Here is a 24,223-nt window from a genome sequence, read left to right as displayed (position 1 = left end):
CTCAGTTTCATCATAGCACTTGATGGTTTTTGCGACTACACTCATTTTCCGGATTGACTGACCTTCATGTCTTAAAGTAATGTTGGAATGTCGTTACTCTTTGCTTATTCGATCTGTTCTTGCCATAAAATATATATATTATTTACATTTAACCTTTATTTAACTTGGCAAGTCAGTTAAGAACAAATTCTTATTTACAATGACGGCCTACCGGGGAACAGTGGGGCAGCTCGGGATTCGGTCCGGCAACCTTTCGGTTACTGGCCCAACGCTCTAACCACTAGGCTACCCGCCCCGCCAATAAATCTGGACTTAGCCCTATTAGGTAAAATACCATCTTCTGTATACCACCGCTACCTTGTCACAAGACAACTGATTGGCTCAAATGCATTAAGAAGGAAAGAAATTCCATAAATGTACTTTAACAAATTACACCTGTTAATTGAAATGCATTCCAGATGACTACCTCATGAAGCTGGTTGAGAGAATGCCAAGAGTGTGCAAAGCTGTCATCAAGGCAAAGGGTGGCAATTTGAAGAATCTCAAAATATATTTTTATTTATTTAACATTTTTTTGGTTACTATATGATTCCATAATAGTACAAATTAAAACCCTGGAATGAGTAGGTGTCCAAATTTGACTGGTACTGTACATTTAAGGAGAACTGAACATCCAAGGTGCTGCTACCACTACTTCACTGCAAACTGGGCCTAGTCCAATGAAACACAATTGTACAAACATGCAATTCACTGCAGGGGCATAATAGCCTACACACTGTCCAGAGAGCCACAGTTTTTAGCCTGATTAAATTACGTAGAGGAGCGCACTACACTTGCAGAGCGCTCTGTTTTACTAACACTGATTAAAGCTTAGCTAATTAATTTGCATGTCCAAGAACATCCTACAATGAGCAGCGCGGTCTGTTTCCAATAGCGGGGGAGATGGCTTGAACTGCTAGCAATCCCACTATCTAATCTGGTTCCCCAAATTCCCCCTCACTACCTGTCTTTGTCGCCGGCTGCCCTACCCAGCAGCGAATGACATCCTCCCCTGTTAAGGTGAGTGCAATGTAGATACTTGCAAAGGCTACAAGCCCAACATTCATCAAAGCACAGCTCCCCCTCCAAGACCAGCCAGCGCTCTCGGCTCTGCCTTAAATGTTTCTCAGCGTACCGGGCAGAGTCTTGCAAGCAGGCACAGGTGCGTGCAATTAGTTCATGATTTAGTGTCATCCTCCCTCACCACAATACTGTGAAAATTACATGGCAGTTTAGTGTAAGAGCGGTTTGAAAAGACTGCCTGAAATGTCAGCCTGTTTTGGTGGGATGGAGTTTTGGCCTGCCTGGTGACATCCCCAGGTGGTAAATTAGTTAATAGACCAATAAAAAAAGAGTTCCAAACCTCTGCCACAGGTAGTTTTCAGTCCCCTCCCCACTCAGATCACTTGCAGAATTTGCTAAGGAACTATTTTTGTTTCTTTTTGACTATTTTAATTAAAAATCACACTAAGGTACTTCATTGGTACTCAGAAATGATTTGATATTGAGATAAAAACATCTGCTTTAGGCTTAAGATAATCAGAGTACCCTATGCCAAACTATGAGTATTGCCATAATCAGCTTAAAGGTAGACTCCGCGTTACGAAGTAGATGCAGAAAGTAAACAGCATAGTGGGTCAATTTCCACAACAACCTTGAGTGTTGAAGAGAGGCTCAACTTCAGTAACAGCGTGAAGCAAACCCGCAGATACTGTGTGAGAGCGAAGTCTTGCATCTCTACCTTTTTTAATATCGAATTATTACTGTGCATATAAACACTCACTGAGACACAGAAAAATATTGACACAGAAGATAAGAGATTGGGAGTTAGAAAAAATAAGGGCCTGATTCAGATTTTATATGGCTTTCCTATGCATTTTCATTTAAGCACTTTGCAGTATTTGGTATTCAGACTTACCTTATGCGGGTGTGCAAGGAGTTCTTTGGGAGTGGCTCCCTTATTTACACTAAAAACATTTAATTCAACCACTGAAAATCCTCCCACTTGCTGGCCAACAAGTTTCCTCATGGAGTTTTTATTTCAATGGGACTTTCAGTACATTTATCTAAAGCCATCTCTTTAAATACGGTGTACTTTTTACATTTGAATTTTCTCGACAGACTCCTTCTATTCGAGAACGGTTCAGAATGTTAGGGATCGATGACAGAAATCCATCTAAATATATGCACATTCCACTCCATTTCTGCACCAATTGGTAGATTTAAAAATACCCCTTGATCTTGTAGATCATTTAGGATTAGGGAAGTATTTATGAATCATAAAAAACAGGTTTGGAGAGCCTTTACGAACAAAATATATTGATGAATAAAAAAATACATTGAAAGTTGCCATATTCAATTGTTCAAACCATGAAATATTGAAAGGTGAGACAAGTGTACAATAGGGGTTGAACAAAAGTCCTATAAATAACCTATTCCTCACTAATCATGGAACTAATGACAACGGTCAAGTTGTCGTGATCCGTGTGCCAGGTTCCAGGTTTAAAAAGCTGCCACCACCATGCTTCACCGTAGGTATGGTGCCAGGTTTCCTCCAGACGTGACGCTTTGCATTCAGGCCAAAGAGTTCAATCTTGGTTTCATCAGATCAGAGAGTCTTGTTTCTCAGGGTCTGAGAGTCCTTTAGGTGTCTCCAAGAAGGCTGTCATGTGCCTTTTACTGAAGAGTGGCTTTCGTCTGGCCACTCTACCATAAAGGCCTGATTGGTGTGCTGCAGAGTTGGTTGTCATTCTGGAAGGTCCTCCCATCTCCACACAGAGAAACTCTGGAGCTCTGTCAGAATGACCATCAGGTTCTTGGTCACATCTCTGACCAAGGCCCTTCTCCCTCTATTGCTCAGTTTGGCTGGGCGGTCAGCTCTAGGAAGAGTCTCGGCGGCTCCAAACTTGTTCCATTTAAGAATGCTGGAGGCCACTGTGTTCTTGGGGACCTTCAATGCTGTAGACATTTTTTGGTACCCTTCCCCAGATCTGTGCCTCAACACAATCCTGTCTTGGAGCTCTACGGACAATTCCTTCGACCTCGTGGCTTGGGTTTTGCTTTAACATGAACTGTCAACTGTGGGACCTTATATAGACAGATATGTGCCTTTCCAAATCATGTCCAATCAATTGAATTTACCACAGGAGGACTCCAAGTTGTAGAAACATCTCAAGGATGATTAATGGAAACAGGATGCACCTGAACTCAATTTCAAGTCTCATAGCAAAGGGTCTGAATACTTATGTAAAGATATTTTGGTTTTTAATACATTTGCAAAAATATCTAACAACCTGCTTTTGCTTTGTCATTATAGGGTATTTTGTGTAGATTGATGAGGGGGGAGAAATAATTCCATCCATTTTAGAATAAGCCTGTAACGTAGCAAAATGTTGAAAAAGTCAAGGAGTCTGAATACTTTCTGAATGCACTGTAGGCTACATAGCTCAACTTACTGTACAGCATTAGCCTAATATGATCCACTATTGCTAGCAACCCTCAGGAACAACTACAAAAAGAAAGAAAGGTAAACGGAATGGAATGTAAAGGAATAATGCCAAATGTACATATTCAAGGAAACAAACACTAAAGTGACAGTTATAAATGTTTGTGGAAATAACTGACGGTGGCTACCAATAGTGGCTAATACTTAACATGATACAAATTGTAAAAAAATAATAATAATTAAAACGGAGAAAAGCCCGGCCATATAATTAAAACATTCTAGAGCTCATAAATCAATTTGGTAGGTTCGGCGCTACAGAGGTTTATAGCTTGGGTCTCTAAATTTCAACCCGGCAAATTATGAGGACATACAATTACAATTCTGAATAATGGCACAGATATTTATAGCTTTCTTCACTGTGGAAAAGGGGCCAAAATGCATATCATGTTAATATGATTTTCAGTTTGCTTCCATTTGGCTGGTTTCACATTAATCTCCAGCGATCATAAGGAAAAATGATCTAAAACAATTGCTATTTGTAATTAAAATCCCCTTCTCCAAACGGATTACTCATTTACCTAGTTCTTATCAATTTATACTACCATTCCAGTGTTTTACTTGCTATATTGTATTTACTTTGCCACCATGGCCTTTTTTTTCCTTTACCTCCCTTATCTCACCTCATTTGCTCACATCGTATATAGACTTGTTTATACTGTATTATTGACTGTATGTTTGTTTTACTCCATGTGTAACTCTGTGTCGTTGTATGTGTCGAACTGCTTTGCTTTATCTTGGCCAGGTCGCAATTGTAAATGAGAACTTGTTCTCAACTTGCCTACCTGGTTAAATAAAGGTGAAATAAAAAATACGTTATAGTGCATGGAGAATGGTGTTATTTCTATCAGAAATAGTAGGTCTTTCCACCTGGAACCGACTGGTGCTCGACCTTATTCATGGTTTCCTCTCAAGTAAAGGTGGTGGAATTATGAGGGAGGGAAGTCGGGCAGAATACACCGTATTCTGCCCATCACTGCCACACCTCCATCTATGACCTCCGGCCCAAATGAATAGCTGGCTGTCAGGCGTTTCCTCATGCTTAAATTCAAGGTCAGATGATTGCATAGGAAGGGCATGAATTCCCCACTAAGTGAAGAAAAATAATGACTCCCACACACTATGTACTTGCAAATCAAACATTTTATTGACAAACACAACTTTTCGGTCAAGACATACAGAAAAGGAAGTGAATTTATGGGATCACATGAACAGTGTGTGTGAAATAGCTTGTCTGGACTTCCTCAACTCAAAACCAAAGGGGTACTCCCGGGGCGAATGGCATTAATCTACGCAGTCCGGTTCCTGTGTGTGTGTTGTGGCTCGATTGTGTGTGTGTGTTGTGACTCTTGACTGTGTGTGTGTGTTGTGACTCTTGACTGTGTGTGTGTGTTGTGACTCTTGACTGTGTGTGTGTGTGTGTGTGTGTGTGTGTGTGTATGTGTGTGTGTGTGTGTGTGTGTGTGTGTGTGTGTGTGTGTGTGTGTTGTGACTCTTGACTGTGTGTGAGGGGGGTTTTGGCTATAGCGCAAAGTTTTTTTATTATGGCTTTTTACCCACGAGACTCGGCGTGTGGAACGGGATGGAGACCTCATGACTGCAGTCTGGGGCGGCACGTCTCCTTCCTCCCCCCCCCCCCCATCCTTCTCCTCTCCTTCCCTCCTTCTCTCTTCTCTGTGTATCTCCTTTGTCTGATAAGAGGTTGGGCTCCACGCCCCACTCATGTCATGTGCAGCTCATCACCATCGCATGGCAACACACACAAGAGCGTGTGTTGATGTCTCTGACTGGTAGTCTGTGTCTCGGGATGTATTTTGAATGTGAACTTCACATTTAGCATTTTGCTATCTCTGTGTGTGTGTGTGTGTGTGTGTGTGTGTGTGTGTGTGTATGTGTGTGTGTGTGTGTGTGTGTGTGTGTGTGTTGTATCTAAGTGTTTTAGCATGTGGTAGCAGTGGACCAAGGAGCAGTCCTCTGAGTGGTGTTAGGTCCCTGTGAGTGGGTGTGTATGGTCTGGGTCACCGGCTTTTAGTACTGCAGGACCCCCACTCACCATTCATCTACACCCACGCCTTTCTCAATCCATCCTCTCTCCATCCATCTCTAGTCTCTATCCTCTATTTATCCATCTCTAATCTCGATCCTCTATCCATCCATCCATCTTCTCTCCATCCATCCTTTCCTGTGGACCAAGAAGCATTCCATCCGGTGATTGTTGCATGAGATACTGTATTACATTGACACACACACATACATGCATGAACACAGTTACACATTTACACACACACACACACACACACCTTCAGGGGACGTTCTCCTTGCTGTAGAACAAACAACAGGACAATTGTATTGATTTAATTAGCAAAAGCTTCTGTTCTAAAGTAAAGCATTTCAATGATTGGACTATAGCATTATAGGGTTATGAAATCCAATATCAGTTCTGGCCTCATCACCCTGCTACAAGCTGTGTCCAAACATCTCGCCAATAATGGAGAGACAGAGAGCATTGTTGATCTATCAGGTCAAGGTTGGGCTGCTTCTGGATCAGCTGGATTGATCTGTAGACATAAACATGTATGCTGGGCCCGTACACGCCTGTGATTGAGGGCTTTGGGAGTTTGTGTGTGTCCTCTGTTAAGGATCATTCGTCTATGTGTGCGTCTGGTGGGGGTTATTCATTGTGTGTGTGTGCCCTCTGGTACAGGGTGTATGTGCCCTCTGGTACAGGGTGTGTGTGTGCCCTCTGGTACAGGGTGTGTGTGTGCCCTCTGGTACGGGGTGTGTTTGCGTGCGTGCCCTCTGGTATGGGGTGTGTGTGTGCGTGCCCTCTGGTACGGGGTGTGTGTGTGTGTGCATGCCCTCTGGTACGAGGTGTGTGTGTGCCCTCTGATAAAGAGTGTTTGCGTGCCCTCTGGTACGGGGTGTGTGTGTGCCCTCTGGTACAGGGTGTGTGTGTGCCCTCTGGTACGGGGTGTATGTGTGTGTGTGTGTGTGTGTGTGTGTGTGTGTGTGTGTGTGTGTGTGTGTGTGTGCGCCCTCTGGTACGGGGAGTGTGTGTGTGTGTTTGTCTGTGCCCTCTGGCACGGGATGTGGTGTGAATGCACAGAGCGCTATCAGCTACACATCACATTTCCCCTGTATTTGATGTGTGGGCTTTAAATGTACTCTTTCTACATGGCCTGTCTTTAACAAGCCAAGTGGGAATGGGCTTTCTCAGATAGGGCTTAAGCTCCTGCTAGGAATATATCTTGCCTCAGCGTGTGTGTCTGCGGTGTGTGTGGCTGCTAGTAGGGGGGGCATTCACCTCTGTGTGTGCGCCTGCCAGTGTGTGTGTGTGTGTGAGTAAGGAGCAACGGTCGTAACTCACAGTGACTGTAAGCAGAGGCCCTGGCAGGGTGGGACAGCTGTAGACCTGGCCTCAGCGGGGCTGCTGCGGTGCCGGTGGGCCCTTCTCCATGTCACACACAGACCACCAAGCCTCCCTCCAACTTGACACTGCTGCCTGCCAGAGACCTGCCTCAGGCCCAACAGCACAGACCAGCTCAGGTAGCACATAGTCAAAACATATGGAGAAATAACAGCCAGGCTGAGAGAGAGGATGAGAATGAAGGAGAGAGAGGGGTGGGGGGGTCAGAAGAGGAAAAGACAGGAGTATACATGTAGGTGAAGAAAGAGAGAGGTGGGGTGATAGAAAGAGCGGGGTAGAGGGGAAGGAGAAAGGTGAGAGTGAAAGAGAGCGGGGGAGATGGAAAGGTAGAGGGAGAGAGTTTGACCTATGACCCACAAGTTAAATATGTCCTCCCTCTTCAACCTGATCTCTTCAAGCTGTGTGGTCTTCATTTCCACCCGTCACTGGATGCTTCATGACCTTTAACCCAGCCTATATGGATAATATGTATACAGTGAGAATACATTCATTCAACGTTAATTCAACATTTTGGGATGGAGATTGCAAGAGTTGACTCAGTTGTGAAAGCATTTAAAAGGTAGTGTAAGGAGGATGTTGTTTTTACCTGACAACTGCAGCCGAAGTTTTGAATGTAGCAGAGACACATGCTACCTTAAGATGTTTACGTTGGCGGCAGTTGGTGTTCAGGTTGTTTACTTGCTGTCAATGGCAATTCCCTATTTGGTGGAGGTTGAGAAACTCCATGGAAGCCATCTGGTAAACCACTCTAAACAGGGCAGATGACATTGTTGTGTCATTGTTCAAAAACACATACAGCACAGTGAGTTTCCCTACTATATTCAAAATACTTTGTAGTCGACCGAGGATACAGTGCATGAACATCCAAACATCTCAATACATACTGGTTAAAATGATGTACTCCATCTTAGTAGGGAAGTAAACGTAGGGACACTTTAGGAAGGGAAAGCAAGAGTCACTGTGTACAGTGCCTTCAGAAAGTATTGACACCCCTTGACTTTTTCCACATTTTCTTGTATTACAGCCTGAATTTAAAATGGATTAAATTGAGACTTTGTGTCACTGGCTACACACAATACCCCAGAATGTCAACATGTCAAAGTATGTTTTTCTAAATTTGACAAATTAATTAAAAATGAAATGCTGAAAAGTCATCATCCTCTTTGTTATGGCAAGCCTAAAATAAGTTCAGGAGTAAAAATATGCTTGACAAGTCAAATAATAAGTTGCATAGACTCACGCTGTGTGCAATAATAGTGTTTAACAATGTTTTTGACTTGACTATCTCTGTACCCCACACATACAATTATCTGTAAGGTCCCTCAGTCGAGCAGTGAATTTCAAACACAGATTCAACCACACAAGACCAGGGAGGTTTTCCAATGTCTCCCAAAGAAGTGCACCTATTGGTAGATGAAAATACATTTAAAAAATCAGACATTGAATATGTACACCCAGTCACTACATAAATACAGGCATCCTTCCTAACTTAGTTACCAGAGAGGAAGGAAACCTCTCAGGGATTCCACCATGAGGCCAAACAGTTACAGAGTTTAAAAGCTGTGGTAGGAGAAAACTGAGGATGGATCAACACTGTAGTTACTCCACAATACTAACCTGAATGAGAGGGGAAAGAAGGAAGCCTGTACAGAATACAAATATTCCAAAACATGCATCCTGTTTGCAATAAGGCACTAAATCCATGGCAAGACTTGAAAATGGTTGACTAGAAATGATCAACAACCAACTTGACAGCGCTTGAAGAATTGAGCAAATATTGTACAATCCAGGTGTGCAAAGTTCTTAGAGACTTACCCAGAAAAACTGATGCCGAAGGTGATTCTAACATTCATTTCATTTTCAAAAAATATGCTAAAATGTGTAAAGACATTGGGTTTTGTGTGTAGATGAGTGTGAAGAAAATCTGTTGAATCAATTTTGAATTCAGGCTGTAACAGCGAAATGTGGAACACGTTGGGGGGTATGAATACTTTCTGAAGGCACTGTGTATATTTACTGGGCTCAGCGCAAAGCAACCTGGACCTGGGAGGGAGGGAGTAAACACGGACACACACTTCCTCAGGGCAACACACTGCACGGTGATCTATTGGAGTTGGGTGACAGATACTGAGAATGCCTGGGCCTAAATTCAGCCCTCCACTCCATCAGAAATATCCTTCCTCCCTGGCCAAGGTGAGGGATGTATACACTTCTCTTGATGGCTGGGAGCAAGGCAAACAGGCCATGCAGCGTGTCACACTTAAATATCTCCCCCTGTCTGGCGAGAGGTAGATACACATATAGGAATACGCGCGCACACACACACACGCAGGTGCACGCCGGGGTACATACACGAATAGAGGAGCATACATACAGGCGGGTGAAAACATACTACACACACACACACACACACAACACCATGGTGTGACCCACATACCAGGCAGCTGCATAGAAAAAGGGAGGAGAGCAGAGAAAAGTACCACTTCACTCCAGCCCCTTGTGACTCTACTATTGTAGTAAATCTCACCCAGCCATCCCGTCCCACTCCACGCCATAGTAAACTGCTGCCTGCATGAGAGGAAAGTCCCACCTTCATTTATTTGATCTATCCTTTGTTTAACCTGGCGAGTCCCACTGAGATGGTCATCTGGTTTACAAGGGAGTTGATTCTCTAAGCTCATGACTACCTAATGCTCTGTACAGTATAACAGACCTATACAACAGTAGTCAGTCAGCCAATCAGATGGCTATTTAACACACATGACCGGCCTAGATGCAGTTTCTAATGGGAAATGGTGAGCTTTCACTTCACTTCTCTCCCGCCTCTGCTGCTAATACTACTCTGTTCCCACCTCTAATTACTACGCCTTTTGAACAAACCAGAAATGAATCCATTTCATTCTCTTCGCCCAATTAAACCATCCATCCTCTTACTTACGCCCACCACAGGGTTACCTTTCTCTCTCTCTCTCTTTGAATGAGACTTGAGAGTAGTTTAAAGATTCTCACTATTCCGGTTGACTTCCTGGAAAACTAGCCCCACCGTGACTGTCTCGTTATCTTAATGCTGGAGTCCTAGAGTATCCCACAAAGCCGGGGCTCAGTCGGATCACAAGGCCATTAGACTGTCTGAACCTGAGGAGGGAGAGGAAAAGGAAGAGATAGAGAGAGAATAGAGAAAGTGTGGTGTGTTCATGCTATCCTCTCTGTTAACCAGAGGGCATTCGAGGCTACATCACTACTCTGTATGCTAATTGGTTGCAGCCTCTGTTACTCGGCAGCCAATCCCCCGTCAACACCTCCACAGACACCCAGGGTCGACGTGTGTGTGTGTGAAGGTGTTTTCTGCCGGATATACAATGTCTTCAGATATACCCTTCCACATTTTGTTGTGTTATAGTCTGAATTCATAATGCATTCAATAGATTTTATTCTCACCCATCTACACACAATACCCCATATTGATAAAGTGAAAATATGTTTTTAGAAACGTTTGTATATGTATTGAAAATTAAATACAGAAATATGTCATTTGCATAAGTATTCACACCCCTGAGTCAATAATACATGTTAGAATTGCCTTTGGCAGCGATTACAGTGGTAAGTAGTTCTGTGTAAGTCTCTAAGAGCTTTGCACACCTGGATTGTATAATATTTGCACATTTATTATTTAAAAAAATATTCAAGCTCTGTCGAGTTGGTTGTTGATCATTGCTAGACAGCCATTTTCAAGTCTTGCTATAAATTCTCAAGCAGATTTAAGTTAAAACATGTAACTAGGCCACTCAGGAACATTCAATGTCATCTTGGTAAGCAACTCCAGTGTATATTTGGCCTTGTTTTAGGTTATTGTCCTGCTGAAAGGTGAATTTGTCTCCAAGTGTCTTTTGGAAAGCAGACTGAACCAGGTTTTCTACTAGGACTGTGCCTGTGCTTATCTCTATTCTGTTTATTTTTTATCCGAAAGAAACTCCCTTGTCCTTGCCGATGACGATCATATTCATAACATGATGCAAACACCCACCATGCTTGAAAATAGGAAGAGTGGTACTCCGTGATGTGTTGTTGGATTTTCCCAAAATATAACGTTTTGTATTCAGGACAAAATGTTTTTGCCACATTTTTGCCATGATTTTAAGGTTTACTTTAGTGCATTATTGCATGTTTTTAAGGTTTACTTTAGTGCATTATTGCATGTTTTTAAGGTTTACTTTAGTGCATTATTGCATGTTTTTAAGGTTTACTTTAGTGCATTATTGCATGTTTTGGAATATTTGTATCTGTACAGGCTTCCTTTTCACTCTTTTCATTCAGGTTAGTATTGTGGAGTAACTACAATGTTGTTGTTCCATCCTCAGTTCTCCTGTCACAGCCAACTCTGTAACTGTGTTAATGGCACCATTGGCCTCATGGTGTAATCCCTGAGCATTTTCCTTCCTCTCCAAAAACTGCATTATGAAGGACCCCTGTGTCTTTGTAGTGACCATCCATTGATACGCCATCCAAAGTGTTATTAATACATTCACCATGCTCAAAGGGATATTCAATGTGATTTTTTAAATTGTATGTATCTACCAATCGGTGCCCTTCTTTGTGAGGCATTAGAAAACCTCCCTGGTCTCGGTGTTTGTAATTCACTGCTCGACTGAGGGACCTTACACACAATTGTATGTATGTATGTGTGTACAGAGATGAGGTAGTCATAAATCAATTATGTTAAACACTTATTGCACACAGAGTGAGTCCATACAAATTATTATGTGACTTGTTAAGCACATTTTTACTCCTGAACTTATTTAAGCTTGCCATAACAAAGAGGTTGAATACTTATTGACCAAAGACATTTCAGATTTTCATTTTTAATTAATTTGTACAATTTCCACTTTGACATTACTTACTTACTGACTTTATTGTCCCCATGGGGAAATGTTGTTGCGGTGTCATGTACACATTTAAAGTGGCGTTTAAATACAAAACAAAATTGACAATACAACTTTCATAACAGTTACATACCAAAAAACATTAAAACATTTTTTTTTCAAAAGACTAGCCTGCTGGCCTTACTGACTCGATAGGAACATTAGCCGGAGCTATTTAGGAGGGATATCACACCTGGCACAAATGATTGTCTAGTTCTGTTTTTCCTGCTGAGGGGTGCCCTATACCTGCGCCCAGAGTGAAGTAGTTCAAAGTCCGGGTACAGGGGATGGCTTGGGTCTAAAATTATTTTGTGAGCCTTGCGGAGGGCCCTGACCTTAAAGATCTCATCCAGGCCTGTTTGTTTGGGGTATTGTGTGTACGCTAGTGACACAACATCTGAATTTAATCCATTTTAAATGCAGGCTGTAACACAACAAAATGTGGAATAAGTCCAGGTGTGTGAATACTTTCTGAAAGCCCTGTAAGCCCTATGCCCGACACTTTTCAAGCGTTTCTCAGCCTTTGACAGAGGCTAACCTGGTTTAAATTGGTATCTCATCATTGAAAACCAATTATCTTATGTTACTTTAAAGGGCCTCGGTGTTAGCTTAGCTGGAAAGTGTTTCACTTGTTGGAACAGGTTATTTTTAGGCGAGTTCATGAACGAGGCAAAGTTGAGTTCAATTTACTGCACTAGATACATTTTTCTTCTCTCTCGCTCTGGGAACGGAGACGAGTGTTTACTCCAATACAACTTCTTTATTGACTTTATATATATCTAAAATGGCCGTGGCGGAGGCTGCGAAAGCTTCAAAAGGCTGCAGTCGTGTGGTGTGTTACATCATAAATATCCCCCTACTTCAGAAGATATCTACAGCCATATTCTAGAGATGGCGGCATGCATTGATGCAACAGTTGGCTACTGAATAAAAACCTATTTATTGAGAAGAAGGTGAAGACCATGAAGAGGAATAATAAGATGAAGAAGGCAGGGACCACCTGGAATGATCCAGAGCAGGCGGTCACATACCTTTTCTGAGTCGGATCAATTTCTGATGCAAGCCGAGATCTACCGTTCAACCCTTTTTTTGTTGTTGTACATGATTTTAAAAAACGTAGGGCAAGGCAACATTAACCTATTAAAAACGCTACTGTAGTAATGAGGTGTGTGCAGTAGGCTATAGGCCCAATACATTATCACTGCATATTGGCTTTGTTTCGCAGACCCTTTTTTACAATTATATTTCAACATTTAAGGTAGGCTATATGATCACACCGGTAATAGGTCATTTGTTGTATTATTGTGAGGGACCGCTGAATGAGCATACACTTCAGTCATTTTAATTTTACTAGGCTGGTGGAGCCTGCATCTGATGGTCAGTCTCAGCGGAGGGAGAGAGCAGCAGACTTAGGGTCCTCCTCTGACACTGTTCAAAAAGGGACACAGTCTTCAAATCAAATGTTATTTGTCACATGCGCCGAATGCAATGTGAAATGCTTACAAGCCCTTAACCAACAATGCAGTTCAAGAAATAGAGTTAAGAAAATATTTACTAAATTAACGAAAGTTAAAAAAAGTAATAACATCAAAAAGTTACAAGAAAATTGCATAACAATGAGGCTATATACAGGGGACACCAGTACCGAGTCAATGTGCCGGGGTACAGGTTAGTCGTGGTAATTTGTAAAGTGACTATGCATAGATAATAAACAGCGAGTAGCAGCAGTGTAAAAACAAAGGGGGAGGGGGGGTCAATGTAAATAGTCTGGGTGGCCATTTGATTCCTTGTTCAGCAGTATTATGGCTTTGGGGTAGAAGCTGTTAAGGAGCCTTTTGGTCCTAGACTTGGTGCTTCGGTACCGCTTGCCGTGCAGTAGCAGAGAGAACAGTCTATGACTTGGATGACTGAAGTCTTTGACAATTTTAGTGGCCTTCCTCTGACACATCCTGGTACATAGGTCCTGGATGGCAGGAAGCTTGGCCCCAGTAATGTACTGGGCCGTACACACTACCCTCTGTACCGCCTTTGCTGTAGCTTTCTTTTATGCCTGCTATGTTACTGCAGACAGTCCTCCGATTGGTAGGCCTATAGTGTACTTGATTTGCGCCTTCAAACATATGAAATGGTTCAAAATGGGAACACATCGCATACCTGGAGCGCAGGGCAGCTGAATCGGGTGCACCTACCAACAACAGCGTGAGACAAAAAAGAAAAAATAGGAACGCAAGGCTTATTGTTGGGTTTTTTACAGAAATATTTGCCGATCGACTAGGAATGCCTTGGAGATCGACCTGTTGATGACCACTGATCTAAAGAAAGCGTTCCAAAACAGGGTTTCAATGTAGAAGTGCTGTAAAGCCCCTTTACTCCACTACAAACTAAAAGGGAAGTCAAGGAAGTCAAAAGATCCTACTGGCAGTGTTGGAGTGTGAAACGGTCGGAGGATTGATGCCAGTGTCAACTCTAGACGTCACATGACCAAAAAAACAATGCCACGGTGTGTGACGCCTCAGATCCCGCAGAGCTATGTGCACAGGAACTGGCCAAGACAAAGACTTGTGGAATAACAAAAAGCAAAAGGGGCAGCGAAAGATGCTGTCCACAAAAGAAAAATACATTTAGGTGTCGTGAAAAAAACACTTGCCCTCTTTGCTTACACATGGGCAGAACTGTTGGTTTTGGAGTTGTATGGATGGCCAGGCCAAGGGTTTCCATGTCCTGGAATGAGAGAGTGGCTCCAAGAATAAGAAGGCACATCACTAGCTGCTGGGCAAGGGTCTTCTGAGGTCTGCCTTGTCACATTGTGATCCACAGACCTCAATCTGGTGCCAACATAAAACAGCTCTTTGTTCGGCCCTGGAGAACAGTTGCGCTACACACACATTTCCCCCCTGAAACGGACTATAAATGGATTTAGCTTCTCCTTCAAGACGAAAGGGTGTTTGCCAACATAAAGACCAAAGAGGAACAATCATGTTTTCTCTATGATTTTGAAGGAGCTCCAATGACAGTTTTGAGAGGGCCGGAAGACCTTTCTAATGTAATGTAAGAGGGGTTTTGAGGAAGATGGATTTCCGGTCATGTCGTCCTATCAACTGAGCCAGGTTGGACAAGGAGGACTAGACCGTGGGTCTTCAAGCTGTAGCTTCATGCTGTGCTGTTGAGACCGACTGAGAAATCCCAAAGATACTTGAGAAACCATGAAAATCTCATTAAGTTCACCAGCCCCACTGTCACGACTTCGGCCGAAGTTGGTCCCTCTCCTTCTTCGGGCGGCGTTCGGCGGTCGACGTCACTGGCTTCCTAGACACCACCGATCTATGTTTCATTTTCGTTTTGTTTTGTCTTGATCATACACACCTGGTTTCCATTCCATTAATGATGTTCCTTATTTAACCCTCTGATTTCCCTCTCTGTTTTGTGCGTTATTGTTTGTCATGTGGGTTCTCATTGTTCGTGCTTGGGATTATTGTATTTGTTCCTTGTTGGAGTACATTTTGGATGATTACTCAGAACTGTGTCCTGCGCCTGACTCTGCATGTTTTCATTTTACCAACGTCCTCACACCCACTCACCAGTCCTTGAAGACTGCAGGAGGCCATTTGAGGTAGCAAGGTTGTCTCCCCTTAGTCTTTTCCAACGTGCTGTGCAGAGATTTGAACTGTTGAGCATCTTTGCCTTATTCTGCGAAGTCCGTTTTAGCGTAAAAGCTATTAGTTACTGAATGACAGGGATTTTGTGCATTCTTGCCAATACAGACCCCTGACAACATGTAATCGACTGTGAATGCCTCATTCAACGGCCACAACCATATCTAAAGCATCAAGCATCATCAGACACATGCCAGTCACCCAACAGAGTGCTGTGTACATTGCACAATGCACGTCGGGGGCCTCCTGGTTTTGCAATGCAAACTAAGAGAGCCGGCGAGGTTTGCTAACATGCATCGTTGACCCCAAATTGCCAGAAAAAAACAACAAATCTGTCAGCACCTCCCCCATGGCTGGTTGGCGAAGACAAGGAGGGTGGAGAAGTACCTAAATGGTCTTCCATAATATTTGTGCTGAATGAGGCAGTTTCTCTGAAACTGGACCACGTTGGGCTTTGAGGACCTATATTCACAGAATGGAAACACACAAGCACTAAAGTTAGCACTGAATATGAATATGAGGTATGCATATAGGCAAACAAACTCACCATGACAAACACTGGAAAACGTTGGCCCGCCCATTAGTCTGCAAAGGATTCATTCCATGGTTTGTCGGCGACTCAGCGCACAAGCCTCCAGGCCAACAAGCAACTTGACATTCCCGTCCACATGAAACAAACCAAACAGTGAGTTAAGGAGCCGCCAGAAGTGCAGCATTAGTGTACACAGCCATAAGTCAAGAGATCTAATCAAGATCAAAAAATGGACAGGAGTCCTGATTAAAAAGGCAGGGAAAGCCTGGGACAAGTGTTTACCTGACCTTTCAACTCCTCCTCAACGCAGGCTCATTGTGCAACATTGGGCTCTGCGTCTTGGTTGTTTACAATGGTGATATATGGAGGCGGATTAAATTGTTCCCTGCTGTTAAAATATATTGGATTTGTTGATGCTGGTGGGTGGACTCTGTTTAGTGAATGCTCCAATTAAACACAATCAGGCTATTTCAGAATGATGGGGATTTACCAAGGCAGACCGTATTATAAACACTAACCAGGTGATTGGGAGAGAGAGACATTTAATGATGAGTAATTACTGGAGGAAATTACCATTATGGAGATGCAACACATGGTTAAGCCATGGCTAAGTCATTCTATTTACTCCCGGTTGTCCCTATCATAAAGTGTCTCAGAGAAGGAGTGCAGATCTAGGTTCAGTTTTTTGCCTTTTAGACCATAATGAATATGTTTGTATGGACAGGGGGGACCTGATCCTAGATCAGCACTGCTACTCTGAGACGCTTTGTGAATACGGGCCCAGACTCTCAGTAGCTGGTTGGCTGAAATCAGGTTGGAAGAGTTTGTTTATAAAGGGGCATACAGCGGAGGGTGAAGGTGTGCTCCACTTTCTCGCCTGGCCTCTCTGCCTTTGTGTCGGAGGGTTTGTGCAGGATTTGAGTGCCTCTTCAAGTGTTTGAGCTTCATCAGTTAGGACAATACACTTTAATCGTGGCACCCATAGTCAGTGAGATCTAGGACCATGCCGCCGCTGAAGGGAGCCTGGGCTCGTCCCATGGGTGTGGCCTTCCTCTCGTGTTGAGTCATGCATCACACAACATCAACTCCTCTTCATGGAGACACACACACACCATAATCTCCCTCCACACTCACATCACACAAAACATGCACACAACAATACATGCACGCACTGCACACCTATACACACACCCAACACACACCAGCCCCCACCTGTCGGCTGACCAGCCCTCCACTGTTGGCCATTATCAACACCTGATTCACCACTCACAGCTCGGCGTCTTTAGGCCTGATGACTCACACTAGAGGGGGCGCATAGAGAGTCCGTATTGCATGTCATACAGGTAGTTCTCTTTCTGGAAATGTTTGTCATCATCACTCAATGAAGCTTTGTTATTTGAAAGAATTTATCCAATGACAGAGCTGGAGGAGGAGCATCATCACTCAAGAAAGAAACAGGAAGAACTGGACAATAAACGGCCCAACTCACCTCCCCTCCCATCTAGATAGTCACCGGAGACACTTCCCAAATCTTCAAGACTTTTGTAATGGAATATTTTGACAGCATGCAATGCTTAATTACTTTGCTGGAGTTGCAGAGCTTCAAACCTGCACCGACTTGCTGTAATAGAAAGACGTAATTCATTCAATAAGAAGGGGGGCATGACTTTGTTTCAAAGTGCGAGGACAGGAATATACTGCTCTGTTCTGTTCCTCTTCAATGGAAACCAACGGCCCTTAGCCGTCTTACCACTGCCATTACCACTGTGCCTAAGGACAGACTTCTACAGAGCCTCAGAGCCTAGTAGAAGCACAGTGTCTGTCCTGTGATAGCTGTATGAGATTCCACATGCTCGGAGTAATTCGTAATTCCTCCCTCCCTCCCCCTCCTCCCTCACTCCTTGTGCGGTGCGTGGCCCTGAGTCATCAGCCCAGCCAGGCCCCCACACTTTCCTTCACAGCCCCTCTCTGGCTGTGGCGAGGAGGACGGCGGATTCACCGACCAACCGAAGGATCACGATCCTCCCAGAGTGAACTCACTGAATAGCCTCCGAAGGCGATGACTCACCCCCACGGAGGAGCACTCCTCTCCGTCTCCTCCTCCAGCCAGCCTCCCCCTCTCAGACAGTTCTCCAACCCCACCACACCCCACCCCAACCCGGATCAGATCAGAATCCTTCGCCCGTCTGTCTGTCTGGCCTTTGGCACAAAGTCAAGAAACTGAAGGACATATAGCTCACTTGTCTGCATGTTAAACAATGGATACTGGGGAGATAATGACATCCTAAGGCCAACCTGCAAGGTACATAGCTATCATTATCAATCACATTTATTTATAAAGCTCTTCTTACATCAGCTGATGTCACAAAGTGCTGTACAGAAACCCAGCCTAAAACCCCAAACCACAAGCAATGCAGGTGTAGAAGCACGGTGGCTACGAAAAACTGCCTAGAAAGGCCGAAACCTAGGAAGAAACCTAGAGAGTAACCAGGCTATGAGGGGTGGCCAGTCCTCTTCTGACTGTGCCGGGTGGAGATTATAACAGAACATGGCCAAGATGTTCAAACGTTCATAGATGACCAGCAGGGTCAGATAATAATAATCACAGTGGTTGTAGAGGGTGCAACAGGTCAGCACCTCAGGAGTAAATGTCAGTTGGCTTTTCATAGCCGATCATTCAGAGTAGCTCTACTGCACCTGTTGTCTCTAGAGAGTTGAAAACAGCAGGTCTGGGACAAGGTAGCACATCCGGTGAACAGGTCAGGCAGGGTTCCATAGGCGCATAGCTATCATTAGTGAGGATGAAGATGTCTATAGTTCTGTCTGGGCAAAGTGTGCTCTGGTCTTTAATCATCCCACTCATCTAAAGAAGGGGTTCTTAAACTTTTTCAGCCTGGGACCCAAATGAGAAATTCTATGTTTTCCTGTGACCCAAGTTTTGGAAAATATGCAACTCTATGTAAATATTGGTACATTTCATTGCCCATATGCCTAAAAACAAATGCAGTAAAAACAAATAACAATGAAATGAAACATATATGTATTCCTCATTAAAAACACGGTTACATATCTGTTTAGGGGCGGCAGGGTAGCCTAGTGGTTAGAGCGTTGGACTAGTAACCGGAAGGTTGTGAGTTCAAACCCCCGAGCTGACATGGTACAAATCTGTCGTTCTGCCCCTGAACAGGCAGTTAACCCACTGTTCCCAGGCCGTCATTGAAAATAAGAATTTGTTCTTAACTGACTTGCCTAGTTAAATAAAGGTAAAAAAAAAAAAAAAAAAAAAAAAGGTTGGAACTGTTGTTACATATCTGTCTAGGTTGGAACTGTTGTTACATATCTGTCTAGGTTGGAACTGTTGTTACATATCTGACTAGGTTGGAACTGTTGTTACATATCTGACTAGGTTGGAACTGTTGTTACATATCTGTCTAGGTTGGAACTGTTGTTACATATCTGACTAGGTTGGAACTGTTGTTACATATCTGACTAGGTTGGAACTGTTGTTACATATCTGACTAGGTTGGAACTGTTGTTACATATCTGACTAGGTTGGAACTGTTGTTACATATCTGACTAGGTTGGAACTGTTGTTACATATCTGACTAGGTTGGAACTGTTGTTACATATCTGACTAGGTTGGAACTGTTGTTACATATCTGTCTAGGTTGGAACTGTTGTTACATATCTGTCTAGGTTGGAACTGTTGTTACATATCTGACTAGGTTGGAACTGTTGTTACATATCTGTCTAGGTTGGAACTGTTGTTACATATCTGACTAGGTTGGAACTGTTGTTACATATCTGTCTAGGTTGGAACTGTTGTTATATATCTGTCTAGGTTGGAACTGTTGTTACATATCTGTCTAGGTTGGAACTGTTGTTACATATCTGTCTAGGTTGGAACTGTTGTTACATATCTGACTAGGTTGGAACTGTTGTTACATATCTGTCTAGGTTGGAACTGTTGTTGTGTCGTGATGCAGCACCTTCAACGAGACGTGAACTCCGGATAAGAACGCCTGAGGCCAGAGTTGCATCTAACTAGATTTGTTTGACTAATTCATTGACAAGTTAGGAAAGCACCCTGACAACGTCCGTAATTTGTCGAAATGCGTCAGTTGGGAGTAACAAATAAGCATTTTCTATTCAATTTTCAATGCCCTCCAACTTGCTTCAAGACAATCTGAACATATTTCAGGGACTTGACAATGTGACCAATGGATTTCATAGAGCTTGTAACATGTCCGTAAGAGTGCGTCGCCACATAACAGAGACTTGTTCTTATAGAAGATTCTGTTGACCATTGCAAGAGCAATAAGGATTTTTAGGGGCATTATGACTGGGTTAATTAAACACAGCTGCCCCTAAAAGTCCCTCACTTTTCTTGCTGCCTTTTTCTCGTTCTCCATCCCTCCCTCTCTCTCTCTCTGTCTCTGTCTCTGTCTCTGTCTCTCTTTCTCTTATGTCTGTTCCAACTTTTTTGAGATTGAACCGTTGCGTTTACTGGTTGAGGAGTGGGTTCACAGCTTGGATTAGTTGGGTACCATCAGAACCGTGGCTGGATCATTCGGAACAACAAACAGAGGTGAAAGAAGAACCAACCAGCCTGTCAATAGGCCAACACATTGGACTTTGAGTTTAAGTGGATGAGGCTAGAGGGTTGCATATTTCACAGAAAGCAATTTATGAATTGTATATTTATAATGGCTGACTGTTATTGGGATTAGTGCGGGCATTTTAAAGGGGGTTGAATGAGTTCAGAGCTTCAGTCTTTCTCAGAAGGGTCCCTAGTCTAGTTCATTAGCTCTTCAGCTTTACTGTAGCAGACAAGGTAAACACAACCTAGGCCAGTTGAATTAGAGGAGTTTGCTCTATTCACAATTACTACGTAATGACAATATATTACACATGTTATGGCTTTTGAATTGCTGTGTTTCAGTTGGAAACTCGACGAACGAATCCAATGACCTGACATACCTTGAACAAGCATTCCCTGGCATATGCTCGCACATGTAGTGTAGGCCCAGGCCTAGTTACAGCTGCAGCCTGGGTTAGAGACTGATATGGTCTAGTTAAAGTGATTACAAAGACTATTGCAAGTCGCGAGATGAGTCTGACTGGACCTGGAACAATATAAAATGCCATTGAGAAAGGCTTGGCAGGCAGTGAGCACTGTTTATATCCCAACTTAAATCAGCACTCTTGGTGGATATCCCAGATGTCCAGCATAGCCATGGTGCTTATTCAATCCAGGCCCGTGTTACCAGCCTCCCAAGCCTTCCCACTTAGGCACTCTACACTCTCACACTCTTACTGGCTGTTTTCCTGGTTGGTGTTGAGGAGGAGTTGTGTCATGCAATGTTTTTGGTTTAGTTTTTGTAGTGAGTCATTTCATCTTTATGGTGGTAGGATGTAAATCAGCTGTGGCCTACATATATCTTAAAATGACCTGAAACAGAGCAATAGGAACGTTAATGACGACGTCTCACTTAGTTTGAGGGTGTAATCTATTTGATTCTGTTTTTAAACTTGAAACTGAGTTCACGCGTGAGCTCTATCATTTCAGTTAGAAGATACCTGAAGATATCTTAGAGGAAATCATTCCAGTTAGAAGATAACTGAAGATATCTTAGAGGATATCATTCCAGTTAGAAGATAACTGAAGATATCTTAGAGGAAATCATTCCAGTTAGAAGATAACTGAAGATATCTTAGAGGATATCATTCCAGTTAGAAGATAACTGAAGATATCTTAGAGGATATCATTCCAGTTAGAAGATAACTGAAGATATCTTAGAGGATATCATTCCAGTTAGAAGATAACTGAAGATATCTTAGAGGATATCATTCCAGTTAGAAGATAACTGAAGATATCTTAGAGGATATCATTCCAGTTAGAAGATACCTGAAGATATCTTAGAGGATATCATTTCAGTTAGAAGATACCTGAAGATATCTTAGAGGATATCATTCCAGTTAGAAGATAAAGTTTCACAAATGCTAATCTTCAAGGTTTACTGTCTTTTGTCCTTACACTGATGACAACAAACAAATTAAGTGTTAAAATTAGCACACTGATGTGTAAAATAGTTCAACAGAGCTGACAGCTGACAGCCGCAGCTTTGTCACAACTGTAGCTTAAAATGGCAGGCTTCTATAAACAAAGTCTGTTGCAAAGGAGAGAGAAGAACACCGCCTACTTAAACTGTAAAAAAAAAAACAGCACTGTAAAGAAATGTATTGATGTTAGTCAGATGGTGAGATAGTAGGCCTAAATAGTAGAGAGTACTATGGCAATGATCATTATACTTAGATATATAATAATTAGATAGTATTGCATCCATCTTGGAATAAAACACATGCTTCAGCATATGTCTTACCTAGGTGTCATTTGAGCATGTAGATGTCACCATCAGCATTGCTAATATTAATTACGTAACACATTTAGGGAATAGATGCTAAATTCACTAGTGGGGTATGTAGACTATTGCATTTGGCTGGTGAAAATATGCCTGAGACTAATTTGGTAACTGACTTCACTGCTACTTTTATGACTAACACACTTTAAGCTTATTAGAAGATGGACTTTTCTCCCCCTCAGTTGAATTCAACTTTTGTCTTAGACATAAAAAATGTATTCTCAAGTAGACTGTTAAGAGATGTCATAAAAGTTATTGTATCTTTGCAATGAAGACGTTTTTTTTAATGGGCCATTTTAAGATGTAGGTCTGGATAAATGTTGAGAAGAACACGTTGGCCTGTCAAAGAGATTTAAGCCCACGTGTCATATGTAGAAAACATATGGACTTGATATTAATTCATGTAAAAGCAGTAGATCAGTGTTGTAAAAGTTGTTTTGATGACTTGTCATAATTTCTTGGCCAATCTTATTACAATGATTTTTAAAAAAAAGTTTTTTTGACCCTCTCACTTCTAGAATAAGGAACCATATAGGCTATATATTAATTGTGTGTTATAATTGATATTTTGATATCAATCCCTGTGAGGCCCTTAAACTAGGCTTGTGCGTTTTGCGAAAAAGTTATATGCTTGGTTAGGTAGTCCATATTCCGGGCAGTGTGCAGTGCATGTCGTCTCCCTAAATTGCATTAGTGCGAAATAGTTCACAAGTACAGAATCTATATTTTGTCAGTTCACTTGTAATATATTCTGAACGTGTTGGTCACATGAGTCAGAAACTGGGACTTTGTAGGCCAGTTGAATGAATGAGGACTCACCTTGCCCGCAAAGACCCAGCCTCTGGCACACACTGATTTCAGAGCACTCTATAATTGTGTGAGGAATTGTGTCTTGTCCTTGAATTATAAGTGGATTATGATGAATAATGATGAACAAAATAGCCGAAATCCTTTGTAGTTTAGCATTCATTCAGTATATCCTATTCAAAAACGCAGTTGGCACAAACTAATTGTTCCAATAGTGTCGACTTCTTCCTATCCAGACAAGGCACAACAATTAATTCAAGGAAATCCACAGAACCACAATAGGCTATTCATATTCACTGTTTGACTGAGCTAACGTTGTCTTTACCTGATATTCTCCAATGTCACAAACATGTTCAGCATAAATGCGCAAAGCCGTAGGGTCCGTGATGTCTCGTCCGCATCCCTTGGACAGCAAGATGACTTCGCGCAAAACCCTCGCTTGATGAGTATATGGGAGAGATTGGAGATGCGTGCGAAGTTGAAGTTCGCTGCTGCTCATCACACCACCACCGCCCCTCTTTTTGATCAGTGGCGCTGGTATTGCACAATCACCAAATTTAGAAAGAATATCCTTGGGGACGTATTGCACCATTTTCTTTCAAAATAACTTGAAATGTTGTTTTCTCCCAAATAAGAAAAACGCAACAGTGTAGCACTCGGGATTCCCCTAAGGTTAAAAAAAAGGATAAATGCGATGTTTTCCAGTCTGAGCGAACCCCGTGCGCACGCATCGCCGACGGCACTCAAAATATCCATTCTCTAAACGGACTTGCAGATGTTATTGCCCAGTTGTAGGCTATATGACCACGGCAACACCAAGAGCTGAAATGATTAGATATATTGTGTTGCGCCCTTGTGCTGGGACCTCCCCAAAATGGACTTCTGCTAAGTGGTAACCTGGTTATTTTGAGCGCGTCACTTC

At 42.6% G+C, this 24,223-nt stretch overlaps 1 long non-coding RNA gene across 6 annotated transcripts; it reads right to left on the bottom strand.

Moving 5' to 3' along the window:
- Positions 1 to 4,666: 4,666 nt before the first annotated feature.
- Positions 4,667 to 23,751, bottom strand: LOC110493575. 6 transcript variants are annotated; one of them, XR_002469169.2, is made up of 4 exons: positions 23,627 to 23,751; positions 15,928 to 17,693; positions 7,555 to 7,716; positions 4,667 to 7,421 (listed from the first exon to the last, which is right to left on the bottom strand). It is a non-coding gene; the product is annotated as an uncharacterized LOC110493575 (long non-coding RNA). The 6 variants fall into 6 exon arrangements; XR_002469168.2 differs by lacking the exon at positions 23,627 to 23,751 and having other exon boundaries at positions 4,667 to 5,723; positions 6,909 to 7,421; positions 15,928 to 18,511; XR_002469167.2 differs by lacking the exon at positions 23,627 to 23,751 and having other exon boundaries at positions 15,928 to 16,002; positions 16,088 to 18,511.
- Between the last annotated feature and the right edge of the window lie 472 nt (positions 23,752 to 24,223).

Source organism: Oncorhynchus mykiss, chromosome 17, assembly GCF_013265735.2.
Source record: "Oncorhynchus mykiss isolate Arlee chromosome 17, USDA_OmykA_1.1, whole genome shotgun sequence".
In the NCBI taxonomy this organism is placed as follows: domain Eukaryota; kingdom Metazoa; phylum Chordata; class Actinopteri; order Salmoniformes; family Salmonidae; genus Oncorhynchus; species Oncorhynchus mykiss.
Note: the sequence above shows the minus strand (reverse complement) of the source record. Positions and strands in the feature narration are given on the sequence as shown.